Here is an 18,577-nt window from a genome sequence, read left to right on the forward strand (position 1 = left end):
TCTACTGATGACTACTCTCAAGTATAGTCATGGCCAAAAGTTTTGAGAATGACACCAAAATTATATTTTCACATGATCTGTTGCCCTCTGGTTTTTAATTGTGTTTGTATGATGTTTACATCACATACAGAAATATAATTGCAATCATATTATGAGTACCAAAAGGTTCTATTGACAGTTAGAATGAGTTAATGCAGCAAGTCAATATTTGCAGTGTTGACCCTTCTTCTTCAGGACCTCTGCAATTCTCCCTGGCATGCTCTCAATCAACTTCTGGACCAAATCCTGACTGATAGCTGTCCATTATTGCATAAGCAATGCTTGCTTTTTGTCAGAATTTGTTGGTTTTTGTTTGTCCACCCGTCTCTTGATGATTGCCCACAAGTTCTCAATGGGATTAAGATCTGGGAAGTTTCCAGGCCATGGACCCAAAATCTCTATGTTTTGTTCCATGAGCCATTTAGTGATCACCTTTGCTTTATGGCAAGGTGCTCCATCATGCTGGAAAAGACATTGTTGGGCGCCAAACTGCTCTTGGACAGTAGGGAGAAGTTGCTCTTGGAGGACATTCTAGTACCATTCTTTATTCATGGCTGTGTTTTTAGGCAAGACTGTGAGCAAGCCGATTCCCTTGGCTGAGAAGCAACCCCACACATGAATCGTTTCAGGATGCTTAACAGTTGGCATGAGACAAGACTGGTGGTAGCGCTCACCTCTTCTTCTCCTAATCAGCTGTTTTCCAGATGTTCCAAACAATCGATAAGGGGATTCATCTGAGAAAATTACTTTACCCCAGTCCGCAGCAGTCCACTCCCTGTACCTTTTGCAGAATATCAGTCGGTCCCTGATGTTTTTTCTGGAGAGAAGTGGCTTCTTTGCTGCCCTCCTTGAAACCAAGCCTTGCTCAAGCAGTCTCCACCTCACAGTGCGTGCAGAAACACTCACACCAGCCTGCTGCCATTGCTGAGCTAGCTCAGCACTGCTGGTAGTCCAATCCCGCAGCTGAAACAGTTTTAAGATATGGTCCTGGTGTTTTCTGGTCCTTCTTGGGCGCCCTGGAGCCTTTTTGGCAACAATGGAAGCTCTCTCCTTGAAGTTCTTGATGATGCAATAGATTGTTGACTGAGGTGCAATCTTTGTAGCTGCGATACTCTTCCCTGTTAGGCCATTTTTGTGCAGAGCAATGATGGCTGCACGTGTTTCTTTAGAGATAACCATGGTTAACTGAAGAGAAACAATGATACCAAGCACCAGCCTCCTTTTAAAGTGTCCAGTGGTGTCATTCTTACTTAATCATGACTGATTGATCGCCAGCCCTGTCCTCATCAAAACCCACACCTGTGTTAATGGAACGATCAATAAAACAATGTTAGCTGCTCCTTTTAAGGCAGGAATGCAATGATGTTGAAATGTGTTTTGGGGGTTAAAGTTCATTTTCTTAGCCAATATTGACTTTGCAAGTAATTGCTGTTAAGCTGATCACTCTTTATGACATTCTGGAGTATATGCAAATTGCCATTAGAAAAACTTAAGCAGTAGACTTTGTAAAAATTAATATTTGTAGCATTCTCAAAACGTTTGGCCATGACTGTAGAGACAAATACACAGGATCCTGGCAATCCTTGCCCACTCCATCAGAATCATCCACCACTGAAATGCAGAGTCTTCAGAGAGAAACAGACTGCTGAGACCCCCCAACAAACCCAAAACCAATCGTCCCATGTAATGAAGAATCAGACTCAGGTATATAAATCAGAACTCTCTTTATTTGGAGATTTAATAAGCAAATGTCATCTTTTAGTGGATGGTGGTTGGTCACAGCCCAAAATATCAAACTAAAACCACTGAAATAAATCACAGTAAACCAGTACAAAGCGTTGTGCTGCAGCCGGACTCCCCGCACGGGTAGCTTTTGCACCAAGAAAACACCAACATTGTTGAATTGACCGCTGGTTTGACTTAATCCAATATTATGAAAAGCAAAACCAGTACAACTCATTGTGTCGCAGCCGGACTCCCGGCGCAAGAAAGCCAAACCAGTCAAAATAATTGTGTTGAAGCCGGACTCCCGGCGCAGGTAGCTTTTACAGTACCGATCATTGTCTCACAGCCGGACTCCTGGCGCAGGTAAGCATCCACACTGAAAACCATCAACGCTGACAAAGGGGTGGGGGGGGTGGGACAGCTGCCTCCGAGTCCCACAAAGTTTGGAGAGACCGGAAAAGGCAGGAAATGGGATTATAATGGGGGGGAAGCAGGAGGAGAAGAGAAGAATTATTGGCTGCAACAAACGGGGAGGAGGCAGAAAATTACATGGGAAGACCTGATTAATCCCTTATTACGGGGCACAGCAGTCAGGGGGCACCCAGTCAAATACTGGAATGCTTCACATATGCAAGATCGTAAAGGCCGCTTTACACGAAACAACATCGCTAATGCAATGTCATTGGGGTCACGGAATTCGTGACGCACATTCGGCCTCATTAGCGACATTGTTGCGTGTGACACGTACGAGCAACCGCTAACGAGCAAAAATACTCACCTTATCGTTGCTCGTTGACATGCTGTCCAGTTCCCAAATATCGTTGTCTGGTCAGTAGCGATGTTCGTCCTTCCTGCGGCAGCACACATCGTTATGTGTGACACCGCAGGAACGAGGAACCTTACCTTACCTGTGACTGTCGGCAATGAGGAAGGAAGAGGGTGGGCGGGATGTTACGTCCCGCTCATCTCCACCCCTCCGCTTCTATTGGGCGGCCGCTTAGTGACGTCGCTGTGACGCCGAACAAACCCCCCCTTTAGAAAATAGGCTGTTCGCCGGTCACAGTGATGTCGCTAGGCAGGTAAGTAGTGTGACGGGTCCGAGCGATGTTGTGCGCCACGGGCAGCGATTTGTCCGTGACGCACAACCGATGGGGGCGGATACGCACGCTAGCAATCTCGCTAGCAAGATCGCAGCGTGTAAAGCAACCTTAAGAGCTTCTTAAAAGAAAATGGCATTTGCTATAAGTGCTGCTAAACTACAACTCATCCAAGGACTGTAAGGTCATTGTAAAATGCTCAGAATGTGGTAAGACAGATCCCAACACAGCGTAACTTCATGACCCAGCTACATGGAGTGAACAAAACACTTCAATGGACAGTGATCATGGTGGGGAGGAAAGGAACACTGCTAGAGCTACACAAGAGACCAATTCACAATGTTTAGAAGTTGGCAATGGGACCATAGATGGTAGGTCTTATTAAAAAATCTGCCGTGTCTGAGTTGTTCTCGAAGGGAAAAAGGGCAAAGCTACAAAACTGTACACTTACTTGGATGATCAAAGTTACATATCCTTGGCTGGATCAATGTTGTTTGACCTATTTAATATTAAAGGGCCAAGCACATCCTTCTTTTTAAAGACATGTGGAGGTACCATGACGACAGCGAGCAGGAAACCTATTGACTACCAAATTGAGTCCTTGGATGGGCAATTTTGCCTGCCACTATCTGTGTTCATCGAATGTAACCAAACTCATAACAACAGATCTGAAATTCGTACGCCAGATGTAATAATCAAACATGTTTACTTAAAACAAATAGCGCATCTTTTACCGGAACGTGACCACCAGGCCCATAAAATCCTGCTCTTAGCAAGAGATATCCTGTAAGTTCATAAAGTGAGGTATCACATCAATGGGTCCTGCAATGCTCCATATGCCCAATGCTAGTCCTACTGTAGGATGGGTCATAATAGGAGTCGTATGTCTGGGAGGTTTGCACTCCCACTACTTTGTAACAAGCATGCATACAAATGCGCTGGAGAATGGTTTGAGAGCCATGCCTTCAAATGAGACTGCTATAAGGGGCACTTTGCACACTACGAGGTGCGATGTCGGTGGGGTCAAATTGAAAGTGAAGCACATCCGGCGTCGCAGGCAATATCGTAGTGTATAAAGCCTTTTTGATATGATTAACAAGCGCAAAATTGTCGTAATCGTATCATCGGTGTAGCGTCGGTCATTTCCATAATTTGGAAATGACTGATGTTACGATGTTGTTCCTCGTTCCAGCAGCATCACAGATCGCTGTGTGTGATGTCGCAGGAGCGAGGAACATCTCCTACCTGCATTCTGCGGCTCATGCCAGCTATGCGGAAGGAAGGAGGTGGGGGGGATATTTACGTCCCGCTCATCTCCGCCCCTCTGCTTCTATTGGCCGCCTGCCGTGTGACATCGCTATGATGTTGCACGTCCCACCCCCTTAATAAGGAGGTGGGTCACCGGCCAGAGCAACGTCGCAGGGCAGGTGAGTGCATGTGAAGCTGGCGTAGCGATAATGTTCGCTACTCCAGCTATCACCATGATATCGCAGCTGCGACGGGGGCGGGGACAATCGCGCTCTGCATCGCAAGCATCGGCTTGCGATGTCGTAGTGTGCAAAGTGCCCCCAAGTCTTCTCGGGAGAGCCTGTTAGATGCTTGTCTGCTCAAACCTCAGACCTCACAATATAGCTTCATACAACCAAGAACTGATGGAAGCATTCCCTTCTAAGGTTTTATGTAATGTTCTCAGAGACTTGTAATTAGGATCAGACCCTTAACCAATGCAACACAGAGTCGGACTTCTTTGGAATTTAAGTTTCGATGCTTTCATCTTTTAAGTCAGCCAGGAAGAATAACCTTTCAAAAGTAGAGGCGTTATGTCTACCATCTCCGGGATTTACGATCCCTTAGGTTTCGCAACTCCCATTACAATACAAAGCTAGGCCCTAATAAAGGACTTAAAGGGATTTTCCCATCAGCAAACTTAATTTTAAAGCTCATTTTAATCAATAGATCTTGGAATAATAATAATTTACACAATTTGATGTGTTTAAAAAAAAATGTTCATGTGTTGAAATATTCTTATATAATATTCTTATAAACGTGTCCCTGGTATGTACTGTGTAATGGTCATGTCTGACCATACAGGGACATGACTGATCATACCAGATCTCCTGGGCAGGGGAGTACGCAAAAGGGTATAAAGGCATTAAAGCACAGGATCATAGCTGCTTTCTTTTGAGAGGTAAAACATTTCCTTGTAGGTGTTGAAAAAAGTATTACCTCAAAGAAAGAATTATTTACTATCCCACTTTGTAATGTCTGTATGCTTTTTTACTTAATCCCCTGGCCAGAAGATGTGGTATGATCAGACCATGTCCCTGTACGGTCAGACACGGCCATTACACAGTACATAGCAGGGGCACATATATAAGATTATCTCAGCACATGAACATTTTTTTAAACACATCCAATCACAGCAGCGTACAGGCCGTGTAATCTATTAGCTCAATCTATCAAAAATCAGAGTTTCTACAGCGTGCCTTGCTGTATGAATATCTCTGTAACCTTATACTGAACTGCATTATGTAGCTTGGCATAGCGGTCAAAACACCAGCATTCAAGCAGTATAACCTACTAGACAAATCTACCAAAATACAGAGTTTTTTCCAGTGTGCCTTGCTGTGTGAATATCTCTAAAACCTCAAACTGCGTTGCATCATGCAGCTTTGAGTAGCGGTCAAAAACAGATGCATACAGGTTTTGTTATAATTGTTCTCTGCATACAGTCCATTTATTAATCTAAACTTGTTTGTGTGCCAAAGAATAAGAAGAATATCTAAAAGGGGACATGGCCATGGTGCTGCTGCTGGTGGTGTAGCTGCTTCAAGGCGAGGAAGTGGTACATCTATGCCTGCTACACTCCAAACTGAAACACTTTCCTCTGCTGCTCGCAGGCCGCAGGCTGGTCTTCATAATTTCTTATGCCCAAGTACCGCTGCACGAATGGTGAGGCCAGAACATATTGAGGCGGTTTTAGATTATATGACTACCAGTGCCTCCAGTTCTTTTGCATTGTCTTCCACCCAGTTCACACCTGAAAGCTCAGCATCATCTATTAAGTTCTATGGTCATCTTCCTTACATCTCAACCTATTCAACTCAACCAAACAGTGTGAGCCACAAGTTGTGCAGCTGTCACTTGGGCCTTTTGATGACTGGGACTCATGGCCCTTCTACCTGGCTTTGCCCCAGAGGTGGAAGAGACCAAGTGCACTGGCGCCCAATCACTTGTGTTGGAGGATGTCTGTGGGAGGGCTGGTGGACATGGTCTCTAGATCACCTCACCAAACTCAGAGGATGATGAAACACAGGTGCCAACTGCTCCAGCTTTCATCAGTGTGCAGACTGAAAAGGAGAACAGGGCTGAGTAGTCGGTGGAAGATGATGCGAGGGATGACAACGAGGTGCTTGACCCCACCTAGAGCGAAGCCTATTATAATGATATATGCAGTTCCAATGAAGAGGAGGTATTCAGACAGATGACATAGCAGCACAGCAAAAGAGGGAGCATGGTGCAAAAGCCCTGTAGATGGCCAATAGCCAGTAAGTTGGCTGCTACCACACATCGCGCCAGTGAAAGCCTCTCAGCAAAGCCAGGTCAAAAGAGCCCACTTGCATGGTATTTCTTCCAGGAATATGGTGATCACAAGAGAGTGATAGTTTGCAAGAAATGCAATCAGAGCCTGAAGTGAGGGAAACATTTCCTCAACCTGAGCACCACCTACATGATGCGTCATTTTTCTTCCAACCACAAGGTGCAGTGGAGTAGTTTCCTAAGAAATCAGGAAAGAACTATGGCTCCTCCTGCTTCCTATTTTGCTGAAGTGTTGGCCTCTTCATCTGCAGTGTCGGCATCTTGCATCCTCTTACAATCACGAGTGCTATCTTTCTCCCCACAAGCACATGATGTAGCAGCAACATCATCACCACCATGACCAGCACTAGTATCACCTACTATATCCACGTCGCCCCATGGAAGTCTGCAGCTCTCCATCCCCCAAACCTTTGATAGAAAGAGGAAATACCCTCCTAGCCAACCACAAGCCCTGGCCCTGAATGACAGGATTTCTAAAATGCTTGCCTTTAGAAAGCTACCATTCAGGCTGGTGGAGATAGACAGTTTCCAACAAATGATGGCTGTGTTTGTACCACAGTACGTTGTTCCCAGCGCCACTATTTTTCTAGACATGCCATCCCTGATCTGCACAAATATGTGGCAGAACAAATCCTATTTTCACTCTGCAATGTCATAAGTGTAAATGTCCACGTAAATATGGATACTTGGACCAGTGAACATGGACAAGGATGATACATCATCTTACCAACTTCCGCCAGCATCTTCACAGGGTCTTTTGATTTTGGTCTTGGGTTGATATGCCCATGTCTGACCAAAACTCATTCATTTCTGGGACAAAATAAAAAATATTTTTACTTTTTTTTTTACTGAATACCTACATGGGATATTAGTTTACAGGACTCTGATTGCAGTTGCAATGCTCTGCAATGCTCGACCACTGCAAAACATCACAGCTGTCAGAGCTGCACTGTGAAAGCCTGTGTAATCATGCTGCAGAATAAAGAATAGAATAGATTTTTATGTTGCAGCAGCAAGTACTGTAAGGAAATAATTCTTGCCTAGATGCCTCTAATACACTGTCCCTTCTCCAGCAACTAGCCCCACACTAAATGCAGCAAAAACCGGTATTATTTGAGAATAGATTAAACCTAACCCTGAGAAGGACTTTTGGTTTTACTTGCCAGCAGCAAGGACTGTACTATATATTAATACACTATCTCTTATGCAGCAATTAGCCTTACACTAAATGCAGCTAAGAGCTGTATTATTAAAGAATGGAATAGATTAGACTTGAATAGAATAGAAAGCCCTGAAAAGCACTTTTTTATTTTATGTTGCAGCAGCAAGGACCGTAAGACTAAAACTCCTGCCAAGATACCTCTAATGCACTATCCCTCTCCAGCAGCTAGCCCCACACTAAGGGGCACTTTGCACGCTGCAACATCGCAGGCCGATGCTGCGATGCTGAGCGCGATAGTCCCCGCCCCCGTCGCAGCTGCGATATCCTTGTGATAGCTGCCGTAGCGAACATTATCGCTACAGCAGCTTCACATGGACTCACCTGTCCTGCGACCGTCGCTCTGGCCGGCGACCCGCCTCCTTATTAAGGGGGCGGGTCGTATGGCGTCACTGCGACGTCACACGGCAGGTGGCCAATAGGAGCGGAGGGGCGGAGATGAGCGGGATGTAAACATCCCACCCACCTTCTTCCTTCCGCATATCCTACGGAAGCCGCAGTGATGCCGGTAGGAGATGTTCCTCGCTCCTGCGGCTTCACAAACAGCGATGTGTGCTGCCGCAGGAACGAGGAACAACATCGGACCGTCACATCAGCGTAATCATGGATTACGCCGACGCTGCACCGATGATACAATTACGACGCTTTTGCGCTCGTTAATCGTATCATCGAGCCTTTACACACTACGATGTCACATGCGATGCCGGAAGTACGTCATTTTCAATTTGACCCCACCGACATCGCACCTGCGATGTCGTAGTGTGCAAAGCCCGCCTAAGTGCAGCGAACAATGGTGTTATTAGAGAATAAAATATATATTTTTAAGTTGCAGCAGCAAGGACTCTAAGGCAATAATCACTCTAATACATTATCCCTTCTCCAGCAGCTCTCACTAAACTATTTCTGGGATAGACCCCTTGACATGATGCAGCAATAGCATTACTGTGATTGGCAGGCAATCCCTGCATGTTTAGTGGCTGAAGATCAGCCTCAAAACATGCAGAGTGGGGTTTCAAGCCCCAGGGATACTCGATGGAGTACTGAGCGTGCCGAAGTACCCCGATGCTAGATCGCGTATCGAGCAGTAGTGAGCACACTCACCCATGACTAGTAGGCACTTAGGGGTAAAATATTAGGTGCTCGATGGTAAAATAATTCCAATCCAGAGAAGAACATATACAATGGCATATCAAATAGATGTGAAGTCATATTTATTTCAAAACAGCAATTCTACCGGCCAACTTTTCAGTTAACAGACCTTGTTCACACCCAACAAAGTGGCAGAAGTAAGCGTGCTGGAGGCAGGTGTACACACATGCCTCCAGCACACTTACATCTGCCTATTGGAAGAATGACATTACCTTCACTGTACTCTGTCACATTCTTTTCGTCTCCACATCCCACCTTTTACCAGCAGTGTTAGAAGTAGAGTTGAGCGCGGTTCGTGGTTCGAGGTTCTCCAGTTCTAAGCTCGAGTGATTTTGGGGGCTGTTCGAGATCGAACTAGAACTCGAGCTTTTTGCAAAAGCTCAATAGTTCTAGATACGTTCGAGAACGGTTCTAGCAGCAAAAAGCAGGGCTTTTTACAGCTACAGTGTGCAGGAGCCATCGCTGACAGCCTGCCACAAGCTGGTAACCAAGATAAACATCGGGTATCCAAGCAAAGCGCTTTGGTTAGTAACCCGATGTTTATCTTAGTTACGTGCAGGAAGCCCACACTTCCCCGCTCAGCTCACTCTGCACCCTCCTGCCCGCGGCATGTACACATACATACACACACACACACACACACACACACACACACACACACACACACACACACACACATGGTCCCGCTCGGCTTACCTGCGGTGATGAAGTCCCGCCATCCCGACCTCAGCGCTGTCACTGTCCTCCATGGCCGCTTCTTGTCACATCACCTCTCGCTTCCGACCCGAGACTGACTAGCGGTGACGTCACGGGCCTCTCGCAATATTTGGCTGTGAAGGCGCCGGTCATTGAACTCAGTGACAGGGGCTGTCGGCAGTGCAGGAGATCAGCGCAGGTAATGTACCTCGCTGACAGCAGCACTTGTCATGCCCTGCAGTGACCTGGGCTGACCCATTGATGTTAGCTCAGGTCACTGCATTGCTCTCCCAGTCAATGGGGAACATCCTGCTCTTCATTGACTGGGACAGTGTGGATCGTCATGGCAACCCCTTGGATTACACCAGACCTGGATTTGTTTTTCATTCTAATAAATTGGTTAAAGAGGGAATGTTTTGGGGAGTGTTTTTTCAAATAAAAATGTGTTTGTCGTCTATTTTTTTTTTATTACTGACTGGGTTGGTGATGTCAGGTATCTGATAGACGCCTGACCTCACCAACCCCAGGGCTTGATGCCAGGTGACATTACACATCTGGTATTAACCCCATATATTACCCCGTTTGCCACCGCACCAGGGCGCGGGATGAGCTGGGGCGAAGCACCAGGATTGGCGCATCTAATGGATGCGCCACTTCTGGGGCGGCTGCGGCCTGCTATTTTTAGGCTGGGGAGAGTCCAATAACCATGGACCTCCCTAGTCTGAGAATATCAGGCCCCAGCTGTCTGCTTTACCTTGGCTGGTAATCCAATTTTGGGGGACCCCTACGTGTTTTTTTTTTAATTATTTATTTAATTTAAAATAACAGCGTGGGGTGCCCTCAGTTTTGGATTACCAGCCAAGGTGAGGTTGCCAGCTGTGGTCTGCAGGCTGCAGCCGTCTGCTTTACCCTAGCTGGCTACAAAACTAGGGGGAACCCTACGTCATTTTTTTTTTCATTTTTTTGGCTAAATACAAACCAAAGCACCCCTTAGTGCCACATGAAAGGCACCAAAGGGTGCTCCACTTTTTCTCCATTTTTTCTCCACTTTTTCTCAATTTTTTCTCAATTTTTTCTCCACTTTTTCTACATTTTTTTCTCCACTTTTTCTCCACTTTTTCTCCACTTTTTCTCCACTTTTTCTCCACCTTTTTTCTCCACTTTTTCTCCATTTTTTTCTCCACTTTTTCTCCATTTTTTTCTCCACTTTTTCTCCACTTTTTCTCCACTTTTTCTCCACCTTTTCTCCATTTTTTCTCCACTTTTTCTCCACTTTTTCTCCACTTATTCTCCACCTTTTCTCCATTCTTTCTCCACTTTTTCTCCACTTTTTCTCCATTTTTTTTCTCCACTTTTTCTCCACTTTTTCTCCACTTTTTCTCCACCTTTTCTCCATTTTTTCTCCACTTTTTCTCCACTTTTTCTCCGTTCTTTTTCTATGGTCGGTCTACCCATTAGCTCTGCCATGCGTACTGTAGCTCTACACCTACTGCACATGTTACTTTATGATTGACATCTCTTTTGTACCAGAGCTGTCTAAGCCTACTCTGACCCCATATTTGTCATTACTATATTGTCCTTGTACTGTATTATGACATTTGTATCATGTGTTTCATTTCTTGCTGTGTTGCAATTTTTTTGCTGCATCCCAATTGTACCTCTACATTGTTCGAGTTTATGTTATTGTTCTCTCACTCTTATGTGATACTGATTATTGTCATTTTTCATGATTACATGCAGATAAGTCCAATCTGACGAAGGCTCAGGCCGAAACGTCATTTGTAACTTGTTTTGGACAAAAACAAAAATGCTTATGAAAAAAAAAATTTCTTAATACGGACCAATAAAGAGTGATTTTGCATTACTATCCATTGTGACTTACTGACTTAGTCTGGGAGATATAGAGTGCCGAGGTTACTCACTAATTTTATCTATTATTACCTCTGAGCACCTATATACCAGTGAGAAGAGCTTCCTCTACAGTAGTTCTCCTGATTAGGCATGCCCTTACCTCATGAGCAGGGCATTGCAGCTTTGGTAGCAACCATTACGACATGGACTCTGCTGCTGTGGACCCGGGGAGAGTGAGTGCAGATTCATTGCACCCACACTCCTCACATGAAGGGTCCGCACTCCTAGAAAATGGGGGATACGTTCCCTGAGTGTCTCCCCCCCATATTCTAGACGGTCCAGAGTCGTCGTGGGACCCCTTTATTTTTTTTCTTACAATAAATTGGTGAAAGAGGAAATGTTTTGGGGACTGTTTTTTCAAATAAATTTCTTTTGTCGATTTTTTGTTTTTGTTAGTACTGACAGTTTATGATGTTGGGTATCTAATAGACGCCATGACATCACAAACTGCTGGGCTTGATCTCAGGTGACTTTACAGCTAGTATCAACCCGATTTATTACCCCGTTTGCCACTGCACCAGGGCACGGGATGAGCTGGGGTGAAGCGCCAGGATTGGCGCATCTAGTGGATGCGCCACGTCTGGGGTGCCTGCGGCCTGCTATTTTTAGGCTGTGAAGGCCCAATAACTATGGACCTTCCCACCCTGAGAATACCAGACCACAGCTGTCCGCTTTACCTTGGCTGGTGATCCAATTTGGGGGGGACCCTACTTTTATTGTGTAATTATTAATATTTATAAAATAATTATAAAAAAGAGCCTGAGGGGACCTCCACATTGGATCCCCAACCACGGTAAAGCTGCAGCTGTGGTTTTCAGGCTACAGCCGTCTGCTTTACCCTAGCTGGCTATCAAAAATGGGGGGACCCAACGTCATTTTTTTTTTTTAACTATTTTTTAAATAGAAAAAATTAATGGGCTTCCCTGTATTTTGATTGCCAACCAAGGTAACGGCAGGCAGATGGGGGTGGCAACCCATAGCTGTCTGCTTTATCTGCGCTGAGAATCAAAAATACCGCGGAGCGCTACGTCATTTTTTTAAAGATTTATTTTTACAGCACGGTGATGTCCAGCAATCAAAATACAGGGAAGCCCATTTTATTTTTAGTTATTTAAATAAATAATTAAAAAAATATATATGGGCTCCCGCTGCATTTTTTGTATTGCTACCTAAGGGTAATCCAAGCAGCTACTGGCTGCTAACCCCACTGCTTGGTGTTACCTTCACTGGCAATGGAAAATCCAGGGAAGCATTTTTTATTTTTTTTGCCAAAAAACTACAAAAAAAGGACGTGAGCTTCGCCATATTTTTGTATGCTAGCCAGGTATAGCAGGCAGGTGCTGGAAGAGTTGGATACAGCGCCAGAAGATGGCGCTTCTATGAAAATGCCATTTTCTGAGGCGGCTGCAGACTGCAATTCGCAGCAGTGGGGCCCAGAAAGCTCAGGCCAACCTGTGGTGCGGATTCCAATCCCCAGCTGCCTAGTTGTACCTGGCTGGACACAAAAATGGGGCGAAGCCTACGTCATTTGTTTTCTAATTATTTCATGAAATTCATGAAATAAAAAAAGGGCTTCCTTTATTTTTGGTTCCCAGCCGGGTACAAATAGGCAACTGGGGGTTGGGGGCAGCCGTACCTGCCTGCTGTACCTGGCTAGCATACAAAAATATGGCGAAGCCCACATAATTTTTTCAGGGGGCAAAAAACTTCTGCATACAGTCCTGGATGGAGTATGCTGAGCCTTGTAGTTCTGCAGCTGCTGTCTGTCTGTATGGAGAAGAGCAGACAGCAGCTGCAGAACTACAAGGCTCAGCATACTCCATCCAGGACTGTATGCAGAGTTTTTTTGCCCACCAAAAAAAATGACGTGGGCTTCGCCATATTTTTGTATGCTAGCCAGGTACAGCTGGCAGCCACGGGCTGCCTCCAACCCCAGTTGCCTATTTGTACCGGCTGGGAACCAAAAATATAGGGAAGCCCGTTTTTTTTAATTATTTCACTTATTCCATGAAATAATTAAAAAACAAATGACGTGGGCTTCGCCCCATTTTTGTGTCCAGCCGGGTACAACTAGGCAGCTGGGGATTGGAATCCGCAGACACAGGTTAGCCCGAGGTTTGTGGGCACCTCTGCTGCGGATTTCAGTCCGCAGCCGTCCCAGAAAATGGCGCTCTCATAGAAGCGCCATCATCTGGCGCTGTATCCAACTCTTCCAACAGCCCTGGAGCCGGGTGGCTTGTTGGGTAATCATGAGTTAATACTGGCTTTGTTTTACCAGCCAGTATTAAGCCAGAGATTCTTAATGTCAGGCACGTTTGACCCCGGCCATTAAGAATCTCCAATAAAGGGTTAAAAAAAACACCACACAGAGAAAAAATACTTTAATAGAAATAAATACACAGACACATTAGAGACTCCATCTTTATTACCCCCTGTCAGCCCTCCACGATCCTGCTCTTCTTTCTTCTTTCTTTCTAGTCGGTGGTTGACCTCCACCTTGCTATGCACCCCAATTTGGGATGTATTCCATCTGTCTGGATTTTGGCGGTTGGTGACTGTTCACATTAAGTCATCAGGCTTTGTCCACAGGCTATTTACTTCATGCAGCATTTGCTTGGACCTGTCCCGCCCACAGCCATGACTCAGTCATGGGTACGGGATTGAAATAGACCAGGTGAGTGCTGCTAAGAGCAGTTCTACTATTCATATGTGAGGCCGTATGGCACATTTATAAAAATATTTTAGTGTAGGACTGCTTCAAATGAGATTTGCCGTGACGTGGCGAAGCAGCTCAAGAAATTGCAATTTTTTGCCAAAAATCTCAAAATTTTTAAAATAAGTACAGTTTGGAATGTTTAGTGCCGCAGTGCACATTTGGTGCTGGCTTTTTGTTTTTTCTTCATTGAATTGGTCGGTGGTTGACCTCCACCTTGCTATGCACCCCAATTTGGGATGTATTCCATCTGTCTGGATTTGGCGGTTGGTGACTGTTCACATTAAGTCATCAGGCTTTGTCCACAGGCTATTTACTTCATGCAGCATTTGCTTGACCTGTCCCGCCCACAGCCATGACTCAGTCATGGGTACGGGATTGAAATAGACCAGGTGAGTGCTGCTAAGAGCAGTTCTACTATTCATATGTGAGGCCGTATGGCACATTTTATAAAAATATTTTTAGTGTAGGACTGCTTCAAATGAGATTTGCCGTGACGTGGCGAAGCAGCTCAAGAAATTGCAATTTTTTGCCAAAAATCTCAAAATTTTTAAAATAAGTACAGTTTGGAATGTTCAGTGCCGCAGTGCACATTTGGTGCTGGCTTTTTGTTTTTTCTTCATTGAATTGGTCGGTGGTTGACCTCCACCTTGCTATGCACCCCAATTTGGGATGTATTCCATCTGTCTGGATTTTGGCGGTTGGTGACTGTTCACATTAAGTCATCAGGCTTTGTCCACAGGCTATTTACTTCATGCAGCATTTGCTTGGACCTGTCCCGCCCACAGCCATGACTCAGTCATGGGTACGGGATTGAAATAGACCAGGTGAGTGCTGCTAAGAGCAGTTCTACTATTCATATGTGAGGCCGTATGGCACATTTTATAAAAATATTTTAGTGTAGGACTGCTTCAAATGAGATTTGCCGTGACGTGGCGAAGCAGCTCAAGAAATTGCAATTTTTTGCCAAAAATCTCAAAATTTTTAAAATAAGTACAGTTTGGAATGTTTAGTGCCGCAGTGCACATTTGGTGCTGGCTTTTTGTTTTTTCTTCATTGAATTGGTCGGTGGTTGACCTCCACCTTGCTATGCACCCCAATTTGGGATGTATTCCATCTGTCTGGATTTTGGCGGTTGGTGACTGTTCACATTAAGTCAATCAGGCTTTGTCCACAGGCTATTTACTTTATGCAGCATTTGCTTGGACCTGTCCTGCCCACAGCCATGACTCAGTCATGGGTACGGGATTGAAATAGACCAGGTGAGTGCTGCTAAGAGCAGTTCTACTATTCATATGTGAGGCCGTATGGCACATTTATAAAAATATTTTAGTGTAGGACTGCTTCAAATGAGATTTGCCGTGACGTGGCGAAGCAGCTCAAGAAAATTGCAATTTTTTGCCAAAAATCTCAAAAATTTTTAAAATAAGTACAGTTTGGAATGTTTAGTGCCGCAGTGCACATTGGTGCTGGCTTTTTGTTTTTTCTTCATTGAATTGGTCGGTGGTTGACCTCCACCTTGCTATGCACCCCAATTTGGGATGTATTCCATCTGTCTGGATTTTTGGCGGTTGGTGACTGTTCACATTAAGTCATCAGGCTTTGTCCACAGGCTATTTACTTCATGCAGCATTTGCTTGACCTGTCCCGCCCACAGCCATGACTCAGTCATGGGTACGGGATTGAAATAGACCAGGTGAGTGCTGCTAAGAGCAGTTCTACTATTCATATGTGAGGCCGTATGGCACATTTTATAAAAATATTTTAGTGTAGGACTGCTTCAAATGAGATTTGCCGTGACGTGGCGAAGCAGCTCAAGAAATTGCAATTTTTTGCCAAAAATCTCAAAATTTTTAAAATAAGTACAGTTTGGAATGTTTAGTGCCGCAGTGCACATTTGGTGCTGGCTTTTTGTTTTTTCTTCATTGAATTGGTCGGTGGTTGACCTCCACCTTGCTATGCACCCCAATTTGGGATGTATTCCATCTGTCTGGATTTTGGCGGTTGGTGACTGTTCACATTAAGTCATCAGGCTTTGTCCACAGGCTATTTACTTCATGCCAGCATTTGCTTGGACCTGTCCCGCCACAGCCATGACTCAGTCATGGGTACGGGATTGAAATAGACCAGGTGAGTGCTGCTAAGAGCAGTTCTACTATTCATATGTGAGGCCGTATGGCACATTTTATAAAAATATTTTAGTGTAGGACTGCTTCAAATGAGATTTGCCGTGACGTGGCGAAGCAGCTCAAGGAAATTGCAATTTTTTTGCCAAAAATCTCAAAATTTTTAAAATAAGTACAGTTTGGAATGTTTAGTGCGCAGTGCACATTTGGTGCTGGCTTTTTGTTTTTTTCTTCATTGAATTGGTCGGTGGTTGACCTCCACCTTGCTATGCACCCCAATTTGGGATGTATTCCATCTGTCTGGATTTTGGCGGTTGGTGACTGTTCACATTAAGTCATCAGGCTTTGTCCACAGGCTATTTACTTCATGCAGCATTTGCTTGGACCTGTCCCGCCCACAGCCATGACTCAGTCATGGGTACGGGATTGAAATAGACCAGGTGAGTGCTGCTAAGAGCAGTTCTACTATTCATATGTGAGGCCGTATGGCACATTTTATAAAAATATTTTAGTGTAGGACTGCTTCAAATGAGATTTGCCGTGACGTGGCGAAGCAGCTCAAGAAATTGCAATTTTTTGCCAAAAATCTCAAAATTTTTAAAATAAGTACAGTTTGGAATGTTTAGTGCCGCAGTGCACATTTGGTGCTGGCTTTTTGTTTTTTTTTTTTCTAGTGTAGTAGTAGTGACGATTGTAGTGAGGAAGGATGAGATTCACCAGCTCATCACTTGGGGCTGGGGAACCTCATCCTCACTACAATCATCACTACAATCGGGAAGCAGCGTGCAGCCTTCACTCCGTGAGTGATCAGTGCTGGCTGCTAGCGGTAACAGCGGTAACGCTGACAGACGCGTTACCATAGCAACGGTGCTCTCGGAGCCGTGGTTAGCGGTGACGTCACCGCTAACTGCGTTGCTATGGCAACGGTGATCTCCGTTAATGACCGGCTGTGTCAGCCGGTCCCTAACGGAACGGGGAGTCGACCGTGTGCTAGAGCATGTCGCCGGTACACGGCGATACACATATGTGCACCGTGTACCGGAGAGATGCACTCGCAGGTCCTACATGACGTGTCATAGTCATGTGACCAGTCTGTAGCCAATGAGATAATAGCCACGTGACTGGTCACATGGCTTTTTTGACGTCACGATAGGTCCTGCATCTCTGCTGGCATTGCAGGTCACCGGGAGGATTCAGCGATCATCGGATGGAATTGCGGCAGGAGACAGAGTGCAGAAGGGATCGCGAGGACCGGTAAGTGTTATGGCAATGTTTATTAACTGTTTGTGTACATTTATAATGCATTTTTATGTGTTTGTGATTGCCTCCCATTATAGCCTATACGTTCGAGTTCGGTTCGTCGAACGTTCGACGAACCGAACTCAAACGGGACCCCCGTTCGGCGAACCGGCCTCGAGCCGAACCTGGACCGGTTCGCTCATCTCTAGTTAGAAGCTTCAAGCGCCTTAGGGGTACTTTGCACGTTGCGACATCGCTACTGCGATTATCGTCGGGGTCAAATCGAAAGTGACGCACATCCGGCGCTGGTAACGATGTTGCAACGTGGTAAAGCCTAGAAGCACCGATAAACAATCGCAAAAGCATCGAAAATCGGTGATCTGTGTAGTGACGGTCATTTCCATAATTTCGCTGCAGCGACAGGTACGATGTTGTTCCTTGTTCCTGCGGCAGCACACATCGCTGTGTATGAAGCCGCAGGAGTGAGGAACATCTCCTTACCTGCGTTAATGTTCCCTACGGCAGCTATCACAAGAGATCGCATCTGCGACGGGGGGTGGGGACTATCGCGCTCAGCATCGCTACAATCGGCTAGCCATGTCGCAGCATGCAAAGTACCCCTTAGTTTCCTCTGCTTCCGTATTATCCCTGGGATCAGAGATCAATGTGTAACAGGGGTTCTATCTCACTATTTCTCTCTTTTTCTTCTCTCTTTCTATGAAATGACAAGAATGTCAAATGGCACTGGGAATTTTTTTCTTTTACAGTTCTAGTAAATCAAGTCACAAATTGTTCGAATTCACAGCAATCAGCTAATCTCTAGTCATGCCAGACTTAGTCCGCTTTCACATTGCGTTCTGACCTCCATACAGTGTTCCCGTCAGAGCTTCCATCCGAATACCCCCGCAAAACGTATTTAGGACGCATGCGCTGATGGGGTCATTGACTATAATGGAGCAGACATAGTCAGCGTGTGCTCTGTCTTGCACCATTTTTGGGCGTATACGCTTTCTGCAGGCGGACACCCAGATGCAGCAGACTGCTTTTGACTGTCCACCTGCAG

The sequence above is a fragment of the Anomaloglossus baeobatrachus genome, chromosome 6 (genome assembly GCF_048569485.1).
Source record: "Anomaloglossus baeobatrachus isolate aAnoBae1 chromosome 6, aAnoBae1.hap1, whole genome shotgun sequence".
In the NCBI taxonomy this organism is placed as follows: Eukaryota; Metazoa; Chordata; class Amphibia; order Anura; family Aromobatidae; genus Anomaloglossus; species Anomaloglossus baeobatrachus.